We start from the raw sequence: 24,395 nt of genomic DNA, 5'->3' as shown, positions 1-24,395 counted from the left end.
GGGAATTTACAATTTACATCAATTTTAAGTAATTTCGGGAATTTTAAGTAATTAGTAAACTTTTAGATTTTTTAACTGCATTTTTAGATTTTTTAACTTTTTAACTGCATTTTTCAACTTGCATTTTACTTGCATTTTATCAATTACTTGCATTTTAGCAATTAAATTCACTTGCTGTATTGTACTTGCATTTTATCAATTAAATGGTTTTATACGGAGTTAATTTGTAATTGGATAATTGGACGAAGTTACGTTGGACCAAAAGACGGGCGGACAAAAAGACGTTGGACCAAAAGACGTGGACGAAGTGTCGTTGGACGAAGTGACGTCGGACGAAAAGACGCGACACGGCGGGGGCCCCTGGTTTCAATTCTGATCCCTGGTGATTGTGTGAAGTTTGCATGTTCTCCCCATGTCTGCATGGATTTCCTCAGGGTGCTCCAGTTTCTTCCTGCCGTCCAAAGATATGCAAGTTAGGTGGATTGGCCATGCACTTCTCCAGGCACTTTTAATTCAGTTTTGCCTCTTCTTCCCTAGTGCAATGAATCTCTTTAACAGTTCCACAAATCTGTCGATGACGAATGTGAAATCTGCATTATCACCATCTGTCTTCTGCAAAGCTAGTCTCCATTGATTAAGTATGACGATGTTGAGTCATGCTACGATGCACTCTGAAATCTCATCATTCTTCATTCTGTAAGCCGGCACCATGAGTGGAGACGGGCTGCATAAGCATGGAGTGGATCAGGGCTTAGTCCAATCTTGCCTTCAGCGAATGTCTAGTGATGAGTATGTTTTAACAGGAGTAGATTGACAACCAAGAGCGCTTTGCCCAAGGTGACAAGCTTAGTCATTGGAGCTGGGAATATTCTCGTATAAATGGTTTAGCAGCATGGTGGTTGGAGCAAGTGCAAACTGGATGGGCCAAATGGCCTGCTTCTGCACTGTGGGGATTCTATGATGTCCTGATTCTCCAGGCACTTTTAATTAATTTTTGCCTCTTCTTCCATAGTGGTTCTGGACCAAGCCACATGAAGGCTTTGCCAATTCGACACTCAAAATACTTGCCTGCCACACTGATATGGGAGGGGCCCAAGCACGATTCTGCCCTTAATGTGCACAACTAAAAAAGGCAACCCCCTCATGCTAACTGTGTGTGGATATGTAGATATATAAATATTTGCACTAATGTCCAAAACCATTTACAGCCAAAGGAGGTCCTTATTGAAGTGTAACCATAGTTGTACTACAGAAAATGTAATGGCCAATTTGTGTGTGTAACTCCCAGAATGTGCAGATTATCTATTTTAATGATGTCTGAGGGATAAGTATTGACCAGGAGACCAAGGAGAATACCCCTGCACTTCTTCAAAGTAGTGTCTATATTCTGTTAAGGTCTGCCTCTGAGCCAGAAGCTCTGGGTTTGAGTCCCACCCCAGGACTTGACGGCCAAGGAAGGTGCATTCATAATGCCACCAAACAGGTTGCGCATCAACCTGCAAAATCCTTCCAGAGTACTAATGGCAGGCGGTAAGCCTAGGAGGGACTCCTGGTCAGTCGTACTTGGTGTGGAGTGGAGCCCCTCAAGTTGTGAGCCACAGGCGGTCAATTTGCAGGTAAAACACACGATGGAAACAGATGAAAGTCTGCTTGGTGCACCACTCAATGTGGGAAGAGAAACACATTCAGCAGAAAGGTGGCAAATGGAATTTAACCCTAAGAAGTGTGAGGTGACGCTTTGGGGAGGTCAAACAAGACAAAGGATTACACAATGAATGGGAGGATGCTAAGAGGGAGAGAGGAAGTGGAGACGTTTGGAGTGGTTGTCCACAGATCTTTGTAGGTAACAGGGCAGGTGGATAATGTGGCTAAAGAAGGGAAAAGTAGTCCTTTCATTCATTTGCAAAGCCATAGAATACAGGGAGGTTATGCTGGAACTGTATGAACACTAATCAAGTCACAACTTTAGTACTGTGAGCAGTCCCGGTCATCTCATTACAGAAAGGATGTATTGCATGAGAGAGGGTACACCGAGATTTATGAGCATGTTGCCAAGACTGGAAAATTACAGCTATGAGGAAAGATTGGAGAGGCTGGGTTGTTCTCCATGGAACAGAGGAGGTTGAAATGTACAAAGTTGTGAGGCGTCTGAATAGAGTTTATGGAAAGGGCAGGGAGCTCAATGACTACACCACATAGATTTAAAGCGATTGGTTGTAAGATTAGAGGTGGAGATGAAGAAATAATTTTTCACCCAGAGATTTTATAGGATTGGAACTCAGAATCACAGAAAAAATACAGTGCAGAAGAGGCCCCTCGGCCCATCGAGTCTGCACCAGCACATGAAAAATACCTGACCTACCTAATCCCATTTGCCAGCATTTGGCCCTTGGCCTTGAATGTTATGATGTACCAAGTGCTCATCCAGGTATTTTTTAAAGGATGTGAGACAACCCACCTCTACGACCCTCCCAGGCAGTGTATTCAAGACCCTCACCACCCTCTGGGTAAAGATGTTTTTCCTCGAATCCCCCCTCAACCTCCTGCCCCTTCCCTTGAACTTGTGCCCCTTCATAACTGACCCTTCAACTGAGGGGAACAACTGCTCCCTATCCACCTGTCCATGCCCTTCATAATCTTGCACACCTCGATCAGGTCGCCCCTCAGTCTTCTCTCCTCCAACAAAAACAACCCAAGCCTCACCAACATCTCTTCATAACTTAAATGTTCCATCCCAGGCAACATCCTGGTAAATCACCCCTGCACACCCTCCAATGCAATCAGATCCTTCCTATAATGTGAGACCAGAATTGCACACAGTACTCCAGCCGTGGCCTCGCCAAAGTTCTATCCAACTCCCAACATGATCCCCCTGCTTTTATTTTTTTTTTATAAATTTAGATTACCCAATTATTTTTTCCAATTAAGGGGCAATTTAGCGTGGCCAATCCACCTACACTGCACATTTTTGGGTTGTGGGGGCGAAACCCACGCAGACACGGGGAGAATGTGCAAACTCCACACGGACAGTGACCCAGAGCCGGGATCGAACCTGGGACCCCAGCGCCGTGAGGCGGTTGTGCTAACCACTAGGCCACCGTGCTGCCCTTTCCCCCTGCTTTTATGATCTATGCCTCAGTTGATAAAGGCAAGTATCCCATATGCCTTTTTACCACACTGTGAACCTGACCTTCTGCCTTCAGAGATCTATGGATAAACACACCAAAGTCCTTTTGTTTCTTGGAAGGTCCCAGTGTCAGGCCATTCATTGAATATTTCTTTGTCAAATACTCCTTCCAAAGCATATCACCTCACACTTTTCAGGGTTAAATTCCCTCTGCCACTTAACCATCCCATCTATATCTTCCTGTAACTCAAGACACTCAACCTCACTGTTAACCACCTGACCAACCTTTGTGACATTTGGAAACTTGCTGATCCTACCCTCCACATAGTGGTTTATATCTTTGACGAACAATAGGGGATCCAGCACACATCATGTGGTACGCCACTGGACACGGCCTTCCAGTCACTAAAGCAACCGTCTGTCATCAGCCTCTGTCTCCTACAACTAAGCCAATTTGAATCCACCTTATCAAGTTTCCTTGTATCCCATGTACATTTGCCTTCTTTATAAGTGTCCCATGTGGGACCTTGTCAAATGCTTTGCTGAAATCGCTATCTGAAAGGGTGGAAGCAGAATCTCTCAACTCACTTAAAAGGTGTCAGGAACAAGTTGGCCCTTTCTTGCGCTGTAAACATTCAATGAACCAACCGAGAGGCCGACAGGGCCTCAGTTGAACATCTCAGCTGAAGGGAGGCACCTCTCTCGTTATTGCTCCTCGGTGCTGCACTGGAATATCAGTCTCGTTCAGAGTTTTTCAAATTCTTTTCCTGGAATCCACTCTTACCAACTGGCCGAAATTTGTGACCCACGCCCCGGCCGACCTTCGCGGCCCACGCCAGCTGACCTTCACGACACTCTATTTTTGCTTACCTTTAGTCCAACAGGTGAGCCTGGTTGATCGTCATGGTTTCATTCCAATCCGGTTCAAGGAGGAGAGGGCAAAGTGCATATCAGGTGCAGAGTTCAGCTGGTTCCTTTGTGCTGTCCTTGTGAGGACCGAAAATCCCACTTAGCACATTTTAGTCATTGTGAAGGGCAATAGCAACAAAATGCTTGTTTAAGTCACCACTAGATACTCCTCGAAGATGCTACTCCAGAATGCCAACAGCCTCATGGACCTGTGGCGTGTTTTTAATGTGCTATCACAGGTGTGGCGCAGAAGTTCAGTCTCTTCATTTGGAGTCAGCTGGAAGTTAACAATTGACTCTGAAGTCTCCAATCCAGAAGGATTTCTCACCCACCACTTCTCTCTCAAAATCTGAAACTCTGGATCAGCACAGCCAGATGTGATTGAATAAGGCTTCCCAGTCTATTTAAAATCAAGAGGTTTGTCCTCTAACTCGCCATGCTTAGTCTTCAAATGCCTTTGAAATTTTGAGGCTTTTAACTCTCATTTGTCAGTACATCCTTACATATAACACACATGGGTTTTGCATCCTGATTTACATGAGCACAACTAACAAAGCCATACCTCAATAAATCATTTTTATACCGCTTTGTTCCTAATTTCAGCGAACACTAGTACTGCTTTGTCCTGCCATGTCCTGTGCAGCTCTCTCCAGCAGATTCAATTGTGAAATCCTGGCCTGTTTGTGTCTCTGGCCCTTTCTTCCTTTTAACAAAATGATCTATCTTCAGTTTTTCCCACATTTGCTGTCTTGCTTGCTCGCAGTTAGAAAATGGAAGAAACTCTCCTCCATGATTTTTCACCAAAAGCACAGACAGACAGAACTCGCGACGTCAGGGTAAGTGCCAGACGGGTGACCTGTTCTCTGCCGCCGCTTCTCGCGGAAAGACTGCACCGTTCCATTTAAAAGCTGGTAGCGGCCGGCATTCTCAATTTAAACGCCAGTCGTAGCAAATGGGTGCTTCTCTCACGATCTGGAATGCTGTGAACAATCGCTCCATGACCTTCGCCACCAACAGTTTTAAAAACACTGGTCGAGATAATTTTTTCAAACTAAGAGGAAAGAGTGCTACCAACTGATCCGTATGGCTGACACTTAATATGTGTCTACACGTAGACAGTCTGACGCAATCTTAATCTCTACAGCCTGGCAGCATTCACATTCCCTCAGCCTTCTGTGCTTAAAGGTAAGATGCTGCTTCAATAGTGCATGTTGACTTATGGCCGGTGGGATGCTCATTGGGGATAGATTTGAAATGATCCAAACTGCTTTTACGAAGAAGTATTGACAAATAGCACAGAAGTATTTCTGGAGGCCAGAACGTTTCAGCTGTCTGTCCAAGTTGAGTGACTGCTGTAAACTCGTGCATCCACGCTAAATTGCCCCTTAATTGGAACAAAAATGAATTGGGTACTTTAAATTTATTTTTAAAAAGGGTTCACGGGGAATGGCGGAGCAGTAGCTGGGCAAAGCCGGAAGGGATAGTGCAGGCTGTCCTACTGCCCTTTAAATATGGCACCCAGATAGAAGGACAAAAGAACAAAGAAAAGTACAGCACAGGAACAGGCCCTTCAGCCCTCCAAGCCTGCCCCGACTATGCATCTTGTCTAACCTAAAACCTCCCACACCTCCGAGGTCAGTATCCCTCTATTCCCATCCTATACATGTATTTGTCAGGACACCCCTTAAATGTCACTATCGTACCTGCTTCCACCACCTCCTCTGGCAGCGGGTTCCAGGCACCCGAGGTAACGGCTAGGGTGGCTTCTTCCTGCTGTCTCTGCTGCAGTAATTGGTTAGCTCATCCTCGTGGATGCATGGTCAGCTGCCCCACAGCCACAGCAGAAATTGCTCTCCCTTCCCTGGGTGATCATTTATTGCTCATCCCCAATTGCCCTTGGACGGAGTGGCTTGCTTGGCCATTTCAGATGGCATTTAAGAGTCAACCACATTGCTATGGGTCTGGAGTCAAATGTAGGCCAGTCCAAATAAGGGTGGGGATTTCCTCCCCTAAAGGGACATTAGTGAACCAGATGGGTATGGAAGACATTTGACAGTAGTTTCATGGCCATCGTTAGACTTTCAGATTTTTTTATTGAGTTCAAAATTCACCACTGGCCAGGATTCAAACCCGGGTCCCGAGAGCATTATGCTGGACTCTGGATTACTAGTCCAGTGATAATGCCACTGCCTTCCCTAAATGCAAGTCTTTAAAAAAAATTTTGAGTACCCAATTAACTTTTTCCAATTAAGGGGCAATTTATGTGGCCAATCTACCTCCCCTGCACATTTGGGTTGTGGTTGTGAAACCCACGCAAACACGGGGAGAATGTGCAAACTCCACATGGACAGTGACCCAGGGCCGGGATCGGACCCGGGTCCTCAGCGCCATGAGGCAGCAGTGCTAACCCACTGCGCCACCATGCTGCCCAACCCCACCTAACCTGTACATTCCTCAACACTAATGGGCGATTTAGCATGACCAATCCACCTAACCGGCACATCTTCGGAATGTGGGAGGAAGCTGGAGCACACCGAGGAAACCCACACGGACATGGCAAGAAAGAGCAAACACCACACAGTCAGTCACCTGAGGCTGGAATTGAACTCGGGACCCTGGCGCTGTGTGGCCACAGTGCTAACCACTGTGTCATTGTGCCGCCTCTTCAGCATTTTCCGTTTGTAGTTGAGATGAGGATGGCACTGGTTGCAAACTCTTTTAAAAATAAATTTAGAGTATCCAATTTATTTTTTCCCAATTAAGTGGCAATTTAGCGTGGCCAATCCACTTAGCCTGCGCATCTTTGGGTTGTGGGGATGAGATTCATGCAAACACGGGGAGAATGTACAAACTTCACATGGACAGTGACCCAGAGCCAGGATCGAACCTGGGTCCTCAACGCCGTGAGGCAGCAGTGCTAACCACCGTGCCGCACCCACTGGTTGCAAACTTGAATGAAGAAAGCACAACGCAGAGAAAGAAGGATTTGTATTTTCTCGAGCATCCAATATAGCCGCAACACATCTGACAGTGCTTTACAGCCAATTAAACATTTTTTGAACTGTAGTTACTCTTGTTGTGTAAGAAACCACTTTGCACAAGGCATGCTCCCACAAAAAGCAAAGTTGATAATGAGAAGGGAAACAGTTTTATTGGTGGTGTTTCAGGGCTAAGGATTGGTCAGAACGCTGGGGGGAAGCTGAGGCTGCCCTTCTTTGACGTCAGTAACGTTTGCTGAAGTTTTAGCATGGGTGATCACTTGGCCCTTCATTTGGTAAATCAAAGCCTAGTCTTCACCGACGAGCTGAGATTGTGACTGTTAGCAGACAGTTTGATCTTGAGCCGGAGTGTAAATGGCTAGAGCTGCCTGGCTTTTGGAAGACAAGTTCCCCTCCCCCAATCTCTTCCTCCTCCTCCAGCCACCTTCCCCCCCCACCCCCCATTCAGCCATGGGGGAGGTTCCGTGAACATTGGTGCATTCACACTGAGCTCATAACATCCTGACCTCTGATTTCCCGGTTCAAACACAGTGAGTTCCAGCAGAGTGAGCTTGGCTCCAGACAGAATCCCCTGCAAGTTGTTTTGTTGGGGTTTGGACAAGAAGCAACTCTGCAGTCAATTTTAAAATGGAGAACAGACATCTGTGGCCCTCTCTCCTGCTCTGTCTCTCTTTACCTCTCTGCCCCCAACTTTCTGCCTTTCTCTCTCTCTCTTTACCTTTCTCTTTACCTCTCTGCCTCTTTCGCTCTCTGTTCTTCTCTCCGCCCTCCTCTCACTGTGCAGCCTCCTCTTTCTCTTTGAGATTTTCACTCTCTCTCTCTCTCGCTCTACCCCCGTTACAGTGCCTCCTTCTGTCTTTGATTTTCTCTCTCTCTTGCCTTTCTTTCTCTGTCAGCATGGTAGCACAGTGGTTAGAACTGTTGCTTCACAGCACCAGGGTCCCAGGTTCGATTCCCTGCTTGGGTCACTGTCTGTGCAGAGTCTGCACGTTCTCCCCATGTCTGCGTGGGTTTACTCCGGGTGCTCCGGTTTCTTCCCACAAGTCCCGAAAGATGTGCTGTTGGGTGAATTGGACATTCTGAATTCTCCCTCTGTGTACCCGAACAGGCGCCGGAATGTGGTGACTGGGGACTTTTCCCAGTAACTTAATTACGGTGTTAATGCAAGCCTACTTGTGACAATAAAGATTATTATTATCTGCCTCTTTCTCTCTCTCACTGCCTCTTTTTATCTCTCTGTCTCTCTAAATACCTCTTTCTCTTTCCCTCTCTCTCCACCTCTTGTTTTCTCTCTCTGCCCCTTTCTCCTTCCCTCTCTGCCTCTTTTTTTTCCCTTCTGCCCCTCTTATCTGCCTGTTTCTCTTTCCTGTGCACTCTCTGTATCTCTCTGCCTCTTGTTTTTTCTGTCTCTGACTCTCCTGCACACTCTGGGCAGAATCTTTCCCAGCACCGCGGAAGTAGTTTTGGAGGTGGGGGTTGGTGAAATTCAGGGAGTTGTGTGTCGGGCTGGCGCTCTGGTACCCCAACACTGGGCAATTTTCTCAGGCCCGCCTCAGAAATCGGAAACCCATTCCTCAGTCAGCCAGCTGATGGGGCCAAACGGGGGCCACCCTTGGGGGTAATTTTCAGTGCCACTGGCACTTTCTCACCATCAGACAGGACCTGCGCTGAGTTCGTAGCATCCCTCCGGGTGTTAAGCCAGGGGGCCTTTGGAGCCTCATCTCAATGAAAAGGTTTAAATGACATCCACAATTATTCCTGTGGCCCAAACTACACTCGTGACCCTAACAGCAATAGTCAGGGTGACCAATCAACCCCTCTTTTATGGGATCTTCTGGTAACTTTCTAATTTGTCCTGTGTCCTGTACGTAAGCTTCCCTGGACGCCCATTCTACGCTCCATGAACATAAGGTCAATCAAACCTCTACCACGTAACTCACAGCAAGTTCCATCCCCTATCACCCCTGAGCTCGCTGATTTACTCTCGGTGAACATCTTACTTCAAAGAATTCTCATCCTCGTTTTCAAATCCCTCCATGTCCTTTTCCCTCCCTATCTCTAGCCCACAACCCTCCGAGGTATCTGCAGTCTGCTAATTCTGGCCTCCTTACATCCCCAATTTTAATCACAACACCATTGGACTGGCCATGCCTTCAGTCACAGAATCCCTACAGTGCAGAAAGAGGGCATTCGGGCCATCGGGTCTACACTGACCTTCCGAAAGGACACCATGATGGAGGCCCACTCCCCCGCCCCATCCCTGTAATCACATCTAATCGTTGGACACTAAGGGGCAATTTATCATGGCCAATCCACCTAACCTCCACATCTTTAGACTGTGGGAGGAAACTGGAGCACCCAGAGGAAACCCATGCAGACATGGGAGAAAATGCGTACTCCACACAGTCAACCGAGGCCAGAATTGAACCCAGATCTCTGGCACTGTGAGGCAGCAGTGCTAACCACAGTTGCTTTGGTCCCAAGTTCTGGAATTCACTCCTTAGCCCTCCCCTCCTCATGAACATGCACACACACATTCATACACAGCACATGCACACACCACACATATGCACACACACACACTCGAAGTTCACACACAAAATTCACAAACACACACCCAATTCTTCCAGTTACACTCACTATAATAATACTCACTGATCTGGTCATCGTGGGCCCATAAAAGTATTCTTATATTGTTCTCTTTCCATCATAAAATCACAGTAAGAAAATGATTCTTAAATGTTCTGCCAAGTGAAAAAGACAGTGCCCCTTCGACAGCCCCCCCGCCTCGTCTTGTTGGAATTGGCTCGGGACTGAGCCCAGTGTCGCTGGAGAATCAAATATCAGCTGTGTATAAAACCCCATCTGTTTGCACTCGACATTGTCAATCAGAGCAGGCCCACGTGACCAGGGCAGCCTCTGTTCGCATTTGAAAGAGTGAAAGAGAGAAGGGGAGGGGCACAGCCCAGTCTCTTCCCCCACCCCCACAACACACCTTCCATCAACCCCTGCACAAATAGTAGCAACAGCCCTGTACGGTCCAGATTTGTTGATGTGAGGATGCCTTCCGTGGAAAGGAGAGGATGCAGTACTTTGAGTAGTTCTGTGCTGCACTGAGCCGTTCTCCCAGCTGGAGACGGAATGAGGGAGCTGAGAGGAATTGTTGAATCTGAAGATATTTGGATGCTTGAGTGAAAGGAATTTGTGCTGGGAGGTAGGATCTGGATCTTGACCTCTGTCTCTCTCCGGCTCTGACAGGGGTAGATGTTAAATTGTGAGGCTTTTCCAGGTAGAAGCTGTCTTTGCTTGCAGCCAGGGCTCATCAATAGTCACTGACTCGCAGTGACACTCCAAGTAACTCTGCTCCCTCTGTCAGAGATAAAGGATTGTTTCTTTCAGTTAATTTGCTGGTGTCTTGTTAAGCGAATTATCTGCTGGCAGAACAATTAGATGCACTTCAAAAATAGATCCTCCTGGTTGCTGTACTGATCCTTTTGTGGTGAGTTTTGTCCAAGTAGGACTCTGTTGTCCTGTGTCTGGTGATGATAATGCTGGTTTACTGTCCATGGATAATGCTGAAACACCTTTGCTGTTATTGACTTGCTATCTCTGTAATCCTTCTGTGGGATAACTCCTCCCCCCCCCCCGGACACGCCCCTCAACCCCGACCTGGCAGCGTACCCTCAACCCGCGCCCTCTCACCAATGCCCGACTCTCCCACCCCAATGTCTGATTTACCCCCCTTGCTGATGTGCGACTCTTCTCCCACCACCCTGCCCCCCCCCCCCCCCCCCCCCCCCAACCAAACAATGTCAGACTTCCCACCACTGGATGATGTCTAACTGATATTCAATTGACTGTCAATGATGCATTCAGCTCCAAGTCAGAAGGATTCCAACTTGGAGGCCCAAGGCCTAGCTTGACCAGAGCAGTGCAGTGGGAATGCTGTATTAGGATGGGGGTGTGCTGCGAAGTCAATGACTATTGCATCCAATCCACTTGCTGACCCCCAGGCCTCTCCCAGCCTAACCCAACTCTTCAACACAAAATCCTGACTCATGGGTCTCGACCAATAGAATGAGACCGGCTCAACAGTGCCACAAATGCTCATCTTCCGCGAGATAAATGTGGCTAAATATCCCATAGAAAGCCTGTGTCCTCCTCAACATCCAAGTTGGAATCAACATGGCTCACTGTCCGACTTGTTATGCATCTGCCTGTGCACTCAGTGTAGTTCAATGCATTTTGATGCATCTTGAGTATGTTGACATGCAGTGGGAGGAGAACTGCAAGTCCAGAGAACATAGAACAGTACAGCACAGAACAGGCCCTTCGGCCCTCGATGTTGTGCCGAGCATTGTCTGAAACCAAGATCAAGCTATCCCACTCCCTGTCATTCTAGTGTGCTCCATGTGCCTATCCAATAACCGCTTGAAAGTTCCTAAAGTGTCCGACTCCACTATCACAGCAGGCAGTTCAATTTCTGTACTGGCTGAGGTTTTCCTGAACGTTATTCTCTACCTTGCCGCTTGTCTGAGGTGTGGATCCACCAATCAGCTCTCCCCCTCGAAGGGGAAAACAGCCCATGGTCATCTGGGACTATGGCGACTTGACTTGACTTTATATTTGGAAACATAGAACATACAGTGCAGAAGGAGGCCATTCGGCCCATCGAGTCTTCATGACCCACTTAAGCCCTCACTTCCACGGTAGCAGCAAGGTAGCATAGTGGTTAGCGCAATTGCTTCACAGCTCCATGCTCCCAGGTTCGATTCCCGACTGGGTCACAGTCTGTGCAGAGTCTGCATGTTCTCCCCGTGTGTGCGTGGGTTTCCTCCGGGTGCTCCGGTTTCCTCCCACAGTCCAAAGATGTGCGGGTTAGGTGGATTGGCCATGCTGAATTGCCCTTAGTGTCCAAAAAGGTTAAGTTGGGGTTGCGGGGATAGGGTAGATACATGGGCTTGAGTGGGTTGCTCTTTGTAACGGCCGGTGCAGACTCGATGGGCCGAATGGCCTCCCGTTCCAGCATCCCTGAACAGGCAGCGGAATGTGGCGACTTGGGGCTTTTCACAGTGACTTCATTTGAAGCCTACTTGTGACAATAAGCGATTTTCATATTATTTTGAGTTTTTTTCTTCTGCACTGTAAATTCTATGATTCTATCCCCATAACCCAATAACCCCTCCTAACCTTTTTGGTCACTAAGGGCAATTTATCATGGCCAATCCACCTAACCTGCACGTCTTTGGACTGTGGGAGGAAACTGAAGCTCCCAGAGGAAATCCACGCAGACACAGGGAGAACATGCAGACTCCGCACAGTGAAGCAGCGGGGAATCGAACCTGGGACCCTGGCGCTGTGAAGCCACAGTGCTGTCCACTTGCGCTACCGTGCTGCCCTTAACATAACAGGGATTCTGCCCCAAAGTAATTAATTGAGAGAAATGTATGGTGTGAAAGCATTCACTGGAATGCCATTTTACATGAAACTCAAGCACCCCAGTTTAAAAGACTTAAACTGTGAAGATAGGAATCTTTCACCAGATCTGGTCATCCTATCACAGGAAGAAAAAGAGGAAAGTGAAGATTCAGGAATGAGAGGTAATAGCTACGAAGAAACAATTTTTTGCAATAGAAACAATTGAAGGAGGAATCCAAGAGTTTGTCAAAATTATAAGGTTTGAGCTGGTAATTCGTGAAGGAGTGAGAGGCAGAGGCAGTGGCATAGTGGTATTGTCGATGGACCAGTAATCCAGAGACCATGGGGACCTGGCAGACACATTTGCAATTAAAATGGAACTATTGTCGATTGTAAAAACCCGTCAGGAAACTGGCTGTCCTTAGCTGGTCTGGCCTACATGTGACCCCAGACCCACAGATCCACAACAATATTGTTAACATCCCTCTGAAATGGCCCAGACACGCAGTTGTACCAAACCGCTTAAAAGTCTCAAAGGAATGAAATTGGTCAGCCCACCTAGCATCAACCTAGGCACCTGAAACGACAATGGCAAACTCAACACTTTTGACCCATCTTACGAGCTCATCCAGAATTAAGGATGAGTCAAGCAATAGCCTGACATGAATGGAATCGGACGTTAGAATGTCCCAGACAGCACCATAGCCACCCATAGGAGCAACCTGACGGTACAGTGGTATACAGAAGCGGTATTCCCCATGGAATCTTTTTTTTCCTACAAATTTAGATTACCCAATTATTTTTTCCAATTAAGGGGCAATTTAGTGTGGCCAATCCACCTACCTGCTCATCTTTTGGGTTGTGGGGGTGAAACCCATGTAGACACTGAGAGAATGTGCAAACTCCACATGGACAGTTATCCAGGGTCGGGATTCGAACCTGGGTCCTCAGCGCCGTAGGCAGCAATGCTAACTACTGTACCATCGTGCTGCTCTGGCCCCATGGAATCTTATGGCATCCAGCCAAACATGGGTAAGAAAACTGCCTGCTGGTTACCACGTAATGCCTTTGGCTGATGAATCGGTACTCCTCCATTTTGAACTTGGACAATGGCAAGGACACAAAATGTAGCTGGGGGCGCTCCAAGTCTGGTCAAGTCTTCTGCTAGACTGGGCCTGTGGCAGGTGGTGAGAAAACCAACAAAAGGGCAAAACATACTCAATCTCATTCTCACCAATCTACCACATGCATCTGTCATGACAGTATTGGTAGTCCCACCTTCAGATAACCCCCCCCCCCCCCCCTCCCCAAACACCATTCAAGCAGATCTAGCAACTCAAGACTGGGTATCCATGAGGCACTGTGGGCCATCAGTAGTACTTAGCCACAATCTGTAACCAGCATGTCCCCTTTTCTACCATTGCCATCAACCCTGGTTCAATGACGAATGCAAGAGAGCATGCCTGGAGTAGCACCAGATATACCTAAAAATCAGGTGTTAACCTGGTGAGGCAACAACACACAATTACTTGTGTGCCAAACAACATGAGCAGCAAGTTATAGAGCGAAGAGATCCTACAATCATCGGATCATATCTGCAGTCCTGCCACATCCAGTTGTGGACAATTAAACTCGCTGGAGGAGGAGACTCCACAAAGTCCTCATTCTCAATGATGGGGGAGGCCAGCACACCTGTGCAAAAGACCAGGCTGAAGCATTCGCAATAATCTTCAGCCAGAAATGCCAAGTAGATGATCCAGCACAGCCTTCTCTGGAGGTCCCCAGCATCACAGATACCAGTCTTCAATTAATTTGATTCACTGGATACTGCAAAGGCTATGGGTCCTGACAATATTCCAGCAATAGTATTGAAGAATTGCTGGCCCCCAGCCAAGTTGTTCCCAGTACAGCTACAACACTGGCATCTACCTATTGCCTGGGTATATCCTGTGCACAAAAAGCAGGACAAATCCAACCCAGCCATTTGCCACTTCATCAGTCTACTCTCAATCATCAGTAAAAGGATAGAAGGGGTCATAAACAATGCAAAAAGTTGCATCTGCTTAGCATTACTCTGTTCACTGACTCTCAATTTGGGTTCTACCACTCACCTCCTGACCTCTCTAAAGCTTTGATCCAACCATGGACAAAATAGCTGAATTCCAGAGATGAGCTGAGACGAGAGTGACTGCTCTTGATATCACCGCCACACTGTGCCGTCAAGGAACCCTAGCAAAACTGGAATTACTGGGAATCAGGGAAAACTCTCGGCTGGTTAGTCATACCTGGCACAAAGGACGATGATTGTGCTTGTTGGACATCAATCATCTCAGCTCCAGAACATGACTGCAGGAGTTCCTCAGGGTAGTGTCCTAGGCTCAACCATCTTCAGCTGCTTTATCAGTTACCTTCCTTCCATCATAAGGTCAGAAATGGGGATGTTCACAGATGCCTATACAATGTTCAGCACCATTCGCGACTCCTCAGATAATGAAGCAGTCCATATCCAAATGCAGCGATACCTGGACAATATCCAGATCTGGGCTGACAAGTTACATTCATGCCACACAAGTGCCAGGCAATGACCATCTTCAACAAGAGAGAATCTAACCATCACCCATGACATTTAATGGCATTACCATAGCTCAATCGTCATTACTGTCAACATCCTGGGTGTTATCAATGACCAGAAAGTAAATTGGACAAGCCATATAAGTACCCCCTTTCTACAAGAACAGGTCAGAGGCAAGAAATCTTGCAGCCAGCAACTCGCCTCCTGACTCCCCAAAGCTTGTCCACTACCTACAAGTCACAAGTCCGAAGTGTGATGGAATACACTCCACTTACCTGGATGAGTGCAGCTCCCAACAACACTCAAGAAGCTTGACAGCATTCAGGACAATGCTGCCGACTTGATTGGCACCACATCCACAAATAGGGTGGCATAGCGCAAGTGATAAGGGTTCAATTCTGGTCTTGGATGACCATCTGTGTGAAGTTTACACTTTCTCTCCATGTCTGCTCAGGTTTCCTCTGAGGGCTCCGGTTTCCTCCCACAGTCCAAAGATGTGCAGGTTAGATGGATTGGCCATGCTAAATTGCCCCTTAGTATTCAAAAGGTTGGGTGTGATTTCTGAGTTACGGGGATAGGGTGGGAGCATGGGCTGAGGTAGGGTGCACTTTCCATCGTTTGGTGCAGATTCTATGGGTCAAATGGCCTCCTTCTGCACTCTACAATTCACTTCCTCCACCACCGACGAACAGTGGCAGCTGTGTGTGTACCATCTACAAGATGCGCTGCAGTAACTCACCAAGGCTCTTTAGGCAACAACTTCTAAACCCACAACCACTACCATCTAGAAGGACAAGGACAGCAGATACATGGAAACACCACCACCTGGAAGTACCTCTCTGAAGCTCTCACCATCCTAACCACTGTCACTGGGTCAAAATCCTGGAACTCCCTCCATAACAGCAGTGTGGGTGTTACCTGGACCATATGAACTACAGCGGTTCAGGAAGGCAGCTCACCATCACCTCAGGGGCAATTAGGGATGGGAAGGGCAACACGGTGGCCTAGTGGTTAGCACAACCGCCTCACGGCGCTGAGGTCCCAGGTTCGATCCCGGCTCTGGGTCACTGTCCGTGTGGAGTTTGCACATTCTCCCCCTGTCTGCGTGGGTTTCGCCCCCACAACCCAAAAATGTGCAGAGTAGGTGGATTGGCCACGCTAAATTGCCCCTTAATTGGAAAAAATAATTGGGTAATCTAAATTTTTTTTTTTTTAAATTAGGGATGGGAAATAAGGACTAGCATAGCCAAAGAAGCCCACACCCACAAATTCATTTTAAAAACGGGGCAGGAGCTCAGGTATTCACTGGAGGGTCAAAACTGTACGACAGGAGAAATGGTTACAGGAATAAAGTTGTTTTTGAAGGAGAGATTTTAAGATTATTTTAAACGCATTCAAAAAGGAAGCTTTTGGGAAAAAGCTGGGCACTGGGCTTGAAGTGGAGTGCTCCATTTCATGGTTTATCATCAGGGCTGGCATAATGGAACTTGGAGGAAGCGTTTGTCAGAATCAGGACGTGGGAATGGGAAACCCATTTAACTATGCCAACTGCTGCCTGGTTAACATGACTGCTCGAGCTGCAGATCAGAAAACTGGAAACGGTCTGAAGCTGAGCATCTGCCACCCAGAGGATACATTCAGTTACTGCAATACATAACAGAGAGTACATTTTCCATTGGAGTGCACTTGGAACCATTCAGTCAAAAATTCAACTGGAGGAGTTCCATGTTTTGCTGTCGATTTTAAAGGGGGAACCCACATGAAAACAGTGTAAATGTTCAATGGGAATGGGACTATCTGGTTCTCTGCTTCAGTTGGATATTGTTAGTCTGTCCTTTAGTGACTGAAATATAACGACATGGAGCTCCAGTGTGTGCTGGAACCAGGTTTTCAAGGTCACTTTGACCCAAACGTGCATTTAAACACTTGCATTTATATATGTGTCTTTCACATTCTCAGGATGTCCCAAAGTATTTTACAGCCAATAAACAACATTTTGAAAAAAAAGCACAATCAATTAAAAGAAAATTTTTTAGAGTACACAATTCATTTTTACCCACTTATTTTAGCGTGGCCAATCCACCTACCTTGCACATCTTTGGGTTGTGTGGGAGAAACCCACGCAAACACAGGGAGAATGTGCAAACTCCACACAGACAGTGGCTCAGAGCCGGGATCGAACCTGGGACCTCAGTGCTGTGAGGCTGCAGTGCTAACCACTGTGCCACCGTGCCACCCTCTTAAAGTCACATTTTTTTTTAAATTTAGAGTACCCAATTATTTTTTTTTCCAATTAAAGGGCAATTTAGCGTGGCCAATCCACCTACCCTGCACATCTTTGGGTTGTGGGGGTGGAACCCACGGAGACACAGGGAGAATGTGCAAACTCCACATGGACAGTGACCCAGGGCTGGGATTCGAACCCAGGTCCTCAGCGCCCGTAGGCAGCAATGCTAACCACTGTGCCACCGTGCTGCCCTCTCTTGAAGTCACTTTTGTTACTTGGTTCTCACAGCGTGAATCTGGCTGCAGTGAATTAAAGGTGACTGAAAGGAGTGGATTTTTCCTGAAGTAGCAACTATTGCAGGGAATAAGAGCCCTGCAAATATGCAAACATTGGAATGAGAAAAGGCCACTCGGCCCCTCGAGCCTGCTTCGCCATTCAATAAGATCATTTCTGATCTGATTGTAACTCCAGTTCCACATTCCTGCCTACCCCTGTTAACCTCTTCCCCCCCCCCCCAATTGCTTATAAACATAGTATTAAAATCTTTAACATCACACGAGAAAATAAATTACAATTACCCCTGAAACAATACTACTCAATACAGTGAATACAATATCCTTAATTGCTATCTTTATTCCCACTTAAACAACAAGGAATAAAAAACTTTCTCTTCTCCCAATCCACTGTAACTACCAATGGCATTCAGGAATAGTGCTTTGCAGAGATGCTCTTTGTGAAAGGGAGATCTCCTGATACTGGTTTGAAGCCAAGATCTGACTCCTGTCAGACCCATGCAGAAATCCTGGCTGTATGTCTCCAAAAGCTATTTCCCAGCATGTTTCAGCTCCCCCTTGGTCTCAGACAAGTCTGCACTGTTTTAAAGACTGTCAATCTATTTAATTGAACTTCAGAGAACAAAAATGTTTGACTTGTGGTCACAGCTTCATTCAAAACTGCACTGACTTGCTTTTCCGACAAAATGCCTGATGCCTTAGCTCCACCCAGCAGTGGCATCATCCCATCAAGCTGAAATATAATTGACTCCACAGGGAATCCCCTTAATCAATATGAAATTCCATGAGCCCAAGCTTTCTATGATGGTTTAATTGCACCCCTGGCTCCCAACCTTTCAAAGCAAGTTTTTAAAAACCTGACTGCAGCAGTCAAACACATTCTAACCCAGGCTTTTAACCTTTACTGCACCAAATGACTATAACACAATACAACTGAAATTCCTACATCCATCACAATACATAGAAAGTGTGGTATTGTAGCTAGTGTCTCAAAGTATGTTCTGTTTGTCTTCTGCACTCTGTGTGGGAATGCCAGATAGTTCAGTCGAGTCAAGGAACTTTTGTTTTTTAAAATCTGGCTGACATTGATACCAGGACAGCATTATCTGCTTTGAAGGAAAAAACTTCAAGGATTGCATCCTAACCCCTGGTACACACCGGGGCACTGTGTTGGTACATGGATACTCATGAGGTTAACTGGCCCTGTTTGAGTTGAGAGGCAGATGGAGAGAAATATTTCTGGACCAATTATGGGAACTTGCCACTCATTGAGAGTGGCAAGTTCCCTCCAGCGGAGCCACACCTTGCTCATGCGATCCCTCCAAACACTTCTCGGCCAGATGAAAATGTAATATTTTTCTTTCAGTAATTTCGCTCTTGGGCTCATCGCTTGCAACTGCTCCCTCCGGCATTGAGCTTCCACCCTGAAGCGAAACTGGAATGTCCTCTTCAGGGTGCAAGTCTGGGCAAAAACATACAGAGACCCTGGGATGCCCAAACATCAGGGCCCCCCTCTCGGCCTCCTCAGTTGAGACCAAAGGTATGCCAAGTGCCATCTGTTGGCAGTGGCCTGGTAGCAGGAGGTGTCAGAAAGATGACACATTTAGACATCAGCCATGCTTTGGACTCGACTCCCAATGTTTTGTCAGGATTTACTCCCTTAGCCATCAATGTCTCGATATATCTGCGAAGTCGGTGAGCTTTTTTACCCATAGCTGGAAGTTTGGTACCAGGTACCAGGGTGTGCCCGCGTGCAGGTTGGCTGACACATTGCACGCCCAGGGGTCAAAACGTCTTTGTGGTCCTATGAAGCTCTTTAGCCTGTGGTTGCAAGGGACCCAGATTCCCCCGTCTCTGCAAGGAGGCACACCTGAGGCCCATGGAGAGACTGTGTACTGACAGGGAGAGACTTCCACATTTGACTCCCCCTTTTGCACTGCAACTGGTGTAGTCTCAAAAAAGAGCAGTGATCTGGCAACTAGAATGGCCTACTGTGGTTAGACTATATTCCCGGGGCTTTCAACACCTGACTTGCCCCCATGATCCAGCCATTAGTTGGTGAACACATCCACCCTTGTGACGCACTGCCTTCCAACACCAACCGAAAAGCAAAAAGACTTATTAACTTATTACCCAATTGAATGGGGCTCGACAGTCAGCCAAACCACCTTGTTCTCCCATTTTCAATATTATTATTTCTAGGAAAGAGAAATGCTCAAACAAATAGCAAAATGTCAATCGTTTCTAATGTCCTGACAGTTTATCCAGGGTCACGCACAGCAATGTCCTGGAGATTGACCTCCAATTACTGGTGATTCCAGGGCAATCTTGCGGGTGGGGGGGAGCAAATCAGGAAGCACGCTAACTCTCTTTACCCCTGCACAGACCCATTACATTGACTCGTTGGACACACCAAGCAGATACGGGATCTTGATTCAAGGTCTCATCCAAAAGACTGCACCTCAGACAGTGCGGTATTCCCGCAGTACTACATTGGATACAACAGTACTACAAACCAGTCAGCCTTGGTTTGTTGGGTTTGGATTTGGATTTGAACATGGAACATAGTGATTCAGAGGCAAGACTGCAACCAACTGAGTCTCGGCTGACAACCCATCTAGCTCATCCTTTTATAAACCAATACCAGCACAGCGTCAATTCCATAATTCCACAGATTTTGCCTCCACTGTCTTAATATGTGATTACAGACATCAATCACTCTGTATCAAATCTTACCACGTAACTGTTTGTATCAATGTTGCCTGGGCTTGCTCTCCGTTATTTCCACTGTTTCCTCATTTTGTCACCTTTCCTTTCACCTTGAGTGGTTTTGTAGTGGTCGGGCCTTGGCCCTTAACCTGATGTGAGCTGTTCAAGAGGCAGGTAAACAATCTGTCCCTCCTGGCCTATCCCTTTAAGGATTTATATTCTAGGTCGTTGGTGGATACCTGCCTGCAATAGGCCCAGTGAGACGTGCAAATGATGGGTCATTCACAAAAGTTCATCTCCCATTTCAGGACCTGGACTTTGAGATGGTGGGGTAAGGGATGAAAGTGCCTGTGTCCTACAGGGCCGTAAATATTGTTACCTTGTGCTTCAAGTAATATAAGTGACCTCTTTGTGAACCCAGAGATGTTTGGTGGGGGAGGGATTAGTTCAAGCCTTTCTCTGCGCTGCTCTATCTGTCTTGAGCACAGTGGGTGAGCACTGGGTGAGAACAAGGTTGGACGTGGCTTTGATGCCTCCTGTGTTGAATAGTCCACTGACTCTATCGAGGCTCCGATGATCAACCGGGTGAGGTAGTGGAGGGTACCCGCTGAATCAGGAAGACGTTGACTCCTTTCAGACAAGAGGGGCAAATTAGCAACAATTCTTCTTTAAATGGGCTTGTTGGCTGAAAGTGCTGAAGTTTATTGATGTGTTAATGATGAATTGATGAATGGGGGAGGTACAAGAGCCTCCTGGCTGGTGAATGGAAGCTAAACACGACCCATTAATCACAAACTGACTTTTTCCTAGCAGTTTTGCCTATTTCCCTCTGGTGCTTGAAATGTTCTGAAAATGTTCCTTGTATCCTTGTAACATAGCTGATAATAAGTGGGGAAGTAGAGCCCCTTTCCATTTAACATGTGGAATCGAGGCGGTTCCCTTGCTGCAGGGTTTATAAATCATAGATACCGGACTGCATCAGTCTCAATCTCCAAACTGTGCTCTCCCTGGGCAGAGGAAGGATGCGGGAGGTGTAAGTGAGGAGTGGGGGAGGGAGGATGGATGGGGGATGAGTGGGGGGGTGGGGGGGGGGGGGGGTGGTGAATGGAGGTGGGGATGAATGGGGAGGGAAGGGTGAATGGTGGTGGGGGTCAGAGGGATAAGTGGGGGAGGATGAGTGGAGGTGGAGGAGGGGATGGGAGGAGTAGGGGACGGAGAAGGAGGAGGGAGTATACAGGGAGGAAGGGGAATGAGGTGAGGGGATGATGGGGGAGGGCGAAGGAGATGGGGAGGAGTGGGGAACCAGTGGTGGAGGAGTGGAGAATTAAGGAAATTAGACGGCTCCCCATCAGCATATCCTCCCATACAAATTCTCTCATGGCTAAGATTCCCTCTATCTTCAACAATGTCACTACAACTTGGTATATCCATATGCTTAAGACCCCTCTGAATGAGATCGCCACCAAGGGGAGAGCTGTGCGGGTTTATTAATGAAATGATGAGAACCATTCTCTGACCTGGGCCGAGGCTGCTCTGAGTTGATGTTACTTTGATACAATGAACTGTCGTCTAAATCACATCTTTTGACATCCTTAGATCATCCCAACATATTCAGGGTTCCTATCCGATCAATGGTTATCCGAACATTACCAATCCCACCTCAGAAGAACAAACCGCTGCGATTTTCATGGCGTCTTGATGTTCCCTTGTCGCTTGGCTATTTTCTCTTCTGGTCTGATAAACACACTCAATTAATTCAGTGGCTCAGTGTGATTGTGTTACGTTGATGGTCCCAGGTACCCTCACCATTCTGAGCATGGGTTCATTATCCATGCCCGCTGCCAAACGATCAACTGGGTGCCAGATAAAAATATAAACTCAGGAGCTGGTGCATGAAGTTCAATTTAGCAATAGTCGCCTGGGATCCAATTTATAAGGCAAAAGGTGGGATATGTGTGAAGAGACTGAAGCAATGCAATGTATATTTGTCACCAATGTACAAGAAAATGAACGATTTCTGCGCTGATTAATCACCATGGCCTGGAGCTGTGGTATTCAATCAGTGCAGGAGAGACGCTGGTTAAGGAAGGCACTGCACAATCTCTTCAGTGTTGTGAAGGTTCCTCTGACTCCAATCTAGTCTGTCGACAGGCTTTCCCTCTCATGCTCTGTAAAACTAGGAGATATTAGGGGCTCCCATAGCGACATTGTTGGTGCGGATATGGCCCAGTTCGGTGTTGAACCATCCAGGCTAGCAGTTCATTGCCTGGTCTGTGCTACAATCTGTCCTCCAGTTTAGCAGCAGGATTGTAGAGTCATGTAAGATTTGTTCCAGTTTGATAAATGTAATTAAAAATCATGAATAGAAGGGGCAGGCTAGATAGAAAAGGAATTTCTAGTGCTGAGGTCTCAGGTGAGGTCCATTCCAATTCACTTCCGACACCTGGTGGTGCATTAAGGCAGACTTTCATCTTGTTTCCACAGCTAGTTATTCCTGGAACAAGTTGCTAGTCTGTTGCCACAGGTTTGTATACAGCCTGAAGGACATCACTCCACATCAAGGGGTTATGGGGTTACTGGGATAGGGCAGGGGAGTGGGCCTAGGCAGGGTGTTTCTTCAGAGGGTCAGTGCAGACTTGATGGGCTGAATGGCCTCCTGTACTGTAGGAATTCTATGGTCCTAAGCATGGCTGACCAGGAGAGTCTCCTGCTTTGACAGCCACCCATTGGCATGTTTAGAAGGATTTACAGGTTGACAGTCAAGCTGTTTGACTGCATCACGAAAGCACTTTCCTTGGCTATCAAGTCCTGGGGTGGGTCACAAACCCAGAGCTTCTGGCTCAGAGGCAGGGACACAGTGCCAGAAGACCCCATCTCAATTGAAGTGCCATCGATATACCAGAGAAACAGTAATAGGCCATTTACCCCTCGAGCCAATTCTACCAGTCCGTCAAATCATGATTGATTCATAATTCACCTTTACCCCATATCCCTCAATACTTTTCAACAACAAAAATCTGGTCAATTTCAGATTGAGAATTAACAATTGACACAGCATCAACTGATGTTTTGTGGACAATTAAATGTAAGGTTAAATATTTAGGCCAGAGAGAAGGAGACATATTTTACACAATGGGTTCTGAGGCTGCGGATTGCACCACCATAGAATGATTGAATCAAAGACCATGCACCAATATGTAGGAATAGATTAGATAGATGGTGATGGATTTGCCGATTGGGAAGGAAAAACAACACCGTGCACTGTTGGATTGATCAGCAGTCTATGTGTTGTATTATTTATATGATTCTATGTTCAAACAAAATTCAACCTAAACGCAGTAGCAGAATGAAAGCAGTTCCAATTGGCTGGGGATTGGCCAGCTCAACTTTCAAGCGAGGCTTCAGCAGTGATGAACTGTGCTGCGAAAACCTGCCCTCTGCATCAGCTAAAAGGCATTAACTTGGGCTTCCTTTGCAGTACTGAGACCAAAGCAAATGTGTATCCCTCACTCTGTCCCCTTAACCCCATGTAACCGTTGGACACATAGCGGCAATTTTAGCATGGCCAATCCATGGGCAGCACGGTAGCATTGTGAATAGCACAATTGCTTCACAGCTACAGGGTCCCAGGTTCGATTCCGGCTTGGGTCACTGTCTGTGTGGAGTCTGCACATCCTCCCCGTGTGTGCATGGGTTTCCTCCGGGTGCTCCGGTTTCCTCTCAAAGTCCAAAGATGTGCAGGTTAGGTGGATTGGCCATGCTAAATTGCCCTTAGTGTTCAAAATTGCCTTAGTGTTGGGTGGGGTTACTGGGTTATGGGGATAGGGTGGAGGTGTTGACCTTGGGTAGGGTGCTCTTTCCAAGAGTCGGTGCAGACTCGATGGGCTGAATGGCCTCCTTCTGCACTGTAAATTCTATGAATCTAACCTGCACATTTTGGACTGTGGGAGGAAATCAGAGCAACCGTTGGAAACCCATGGAGACACGTGGAGAACATGCAAACTCCGTACAATCACCCGAGGTCGGAATCAAACTCTGGTCCCTGACACAGTGCTAACCACTGTGTCACCATGCCGCACCATCTAGTTAATCACTGTATTTCACAAAAGGCTAGGCAGTTGTGAGGAGTGCATGGAGGAGG

At 47.0% G+C, this 24,395-nt stretch overlaps 1 protein-coding gene across 35 annotated transcripts in view; it reads left to right on the top strand.

Annotated features, from left to right (window-relative positions):
• The window catches only part of LOC119952981 (receptor-type tyrosine-protein phosphatase S-like), a 561,150-nt gene that overhangs the window by 106,177 nt on the left and 430,578 nt on the right, over positions 1-24,395 (top strand). Inside the window, exon 1 of one of the 35 annotated variants that reach the window (XM_038776669.1) lies at positions 10,090-10,249. The exons of the other annotated variants lie outside the window; for them this stretch is intronic. The gene's annotated coding sequence lies outside the window, so the exon portion shown is untranslated. Of the gene's footprint in view, positions 1-10,089; positions 10,250-24,395 lie in introns of those variants that run through there. 35 annotated transcript variants of the gene reach the window in all.

The sequence above is a fragment of the Scyliorhinus canicula genome, chromosome 18 (genome assembly GCF_902713615.1).
Source record: "Scyliorhinus canicula chromosome 18, sScyCan1.1, whole genome shotgun sequence".
Taxonomy (NCBI): domain Eukaryota; kingdom Metazoa; phylum Chordata; class Chondrichthyes; order Carcharhiniformes; family Scyliorhinidae; genus Scyliorhinus; species Scyliorhinus canicula.
The sequence above is the reverse complement of the archived record's forward strand: the minus strand, read 5'-3'. Positions and strand labels throughout refer to the sequence as shown.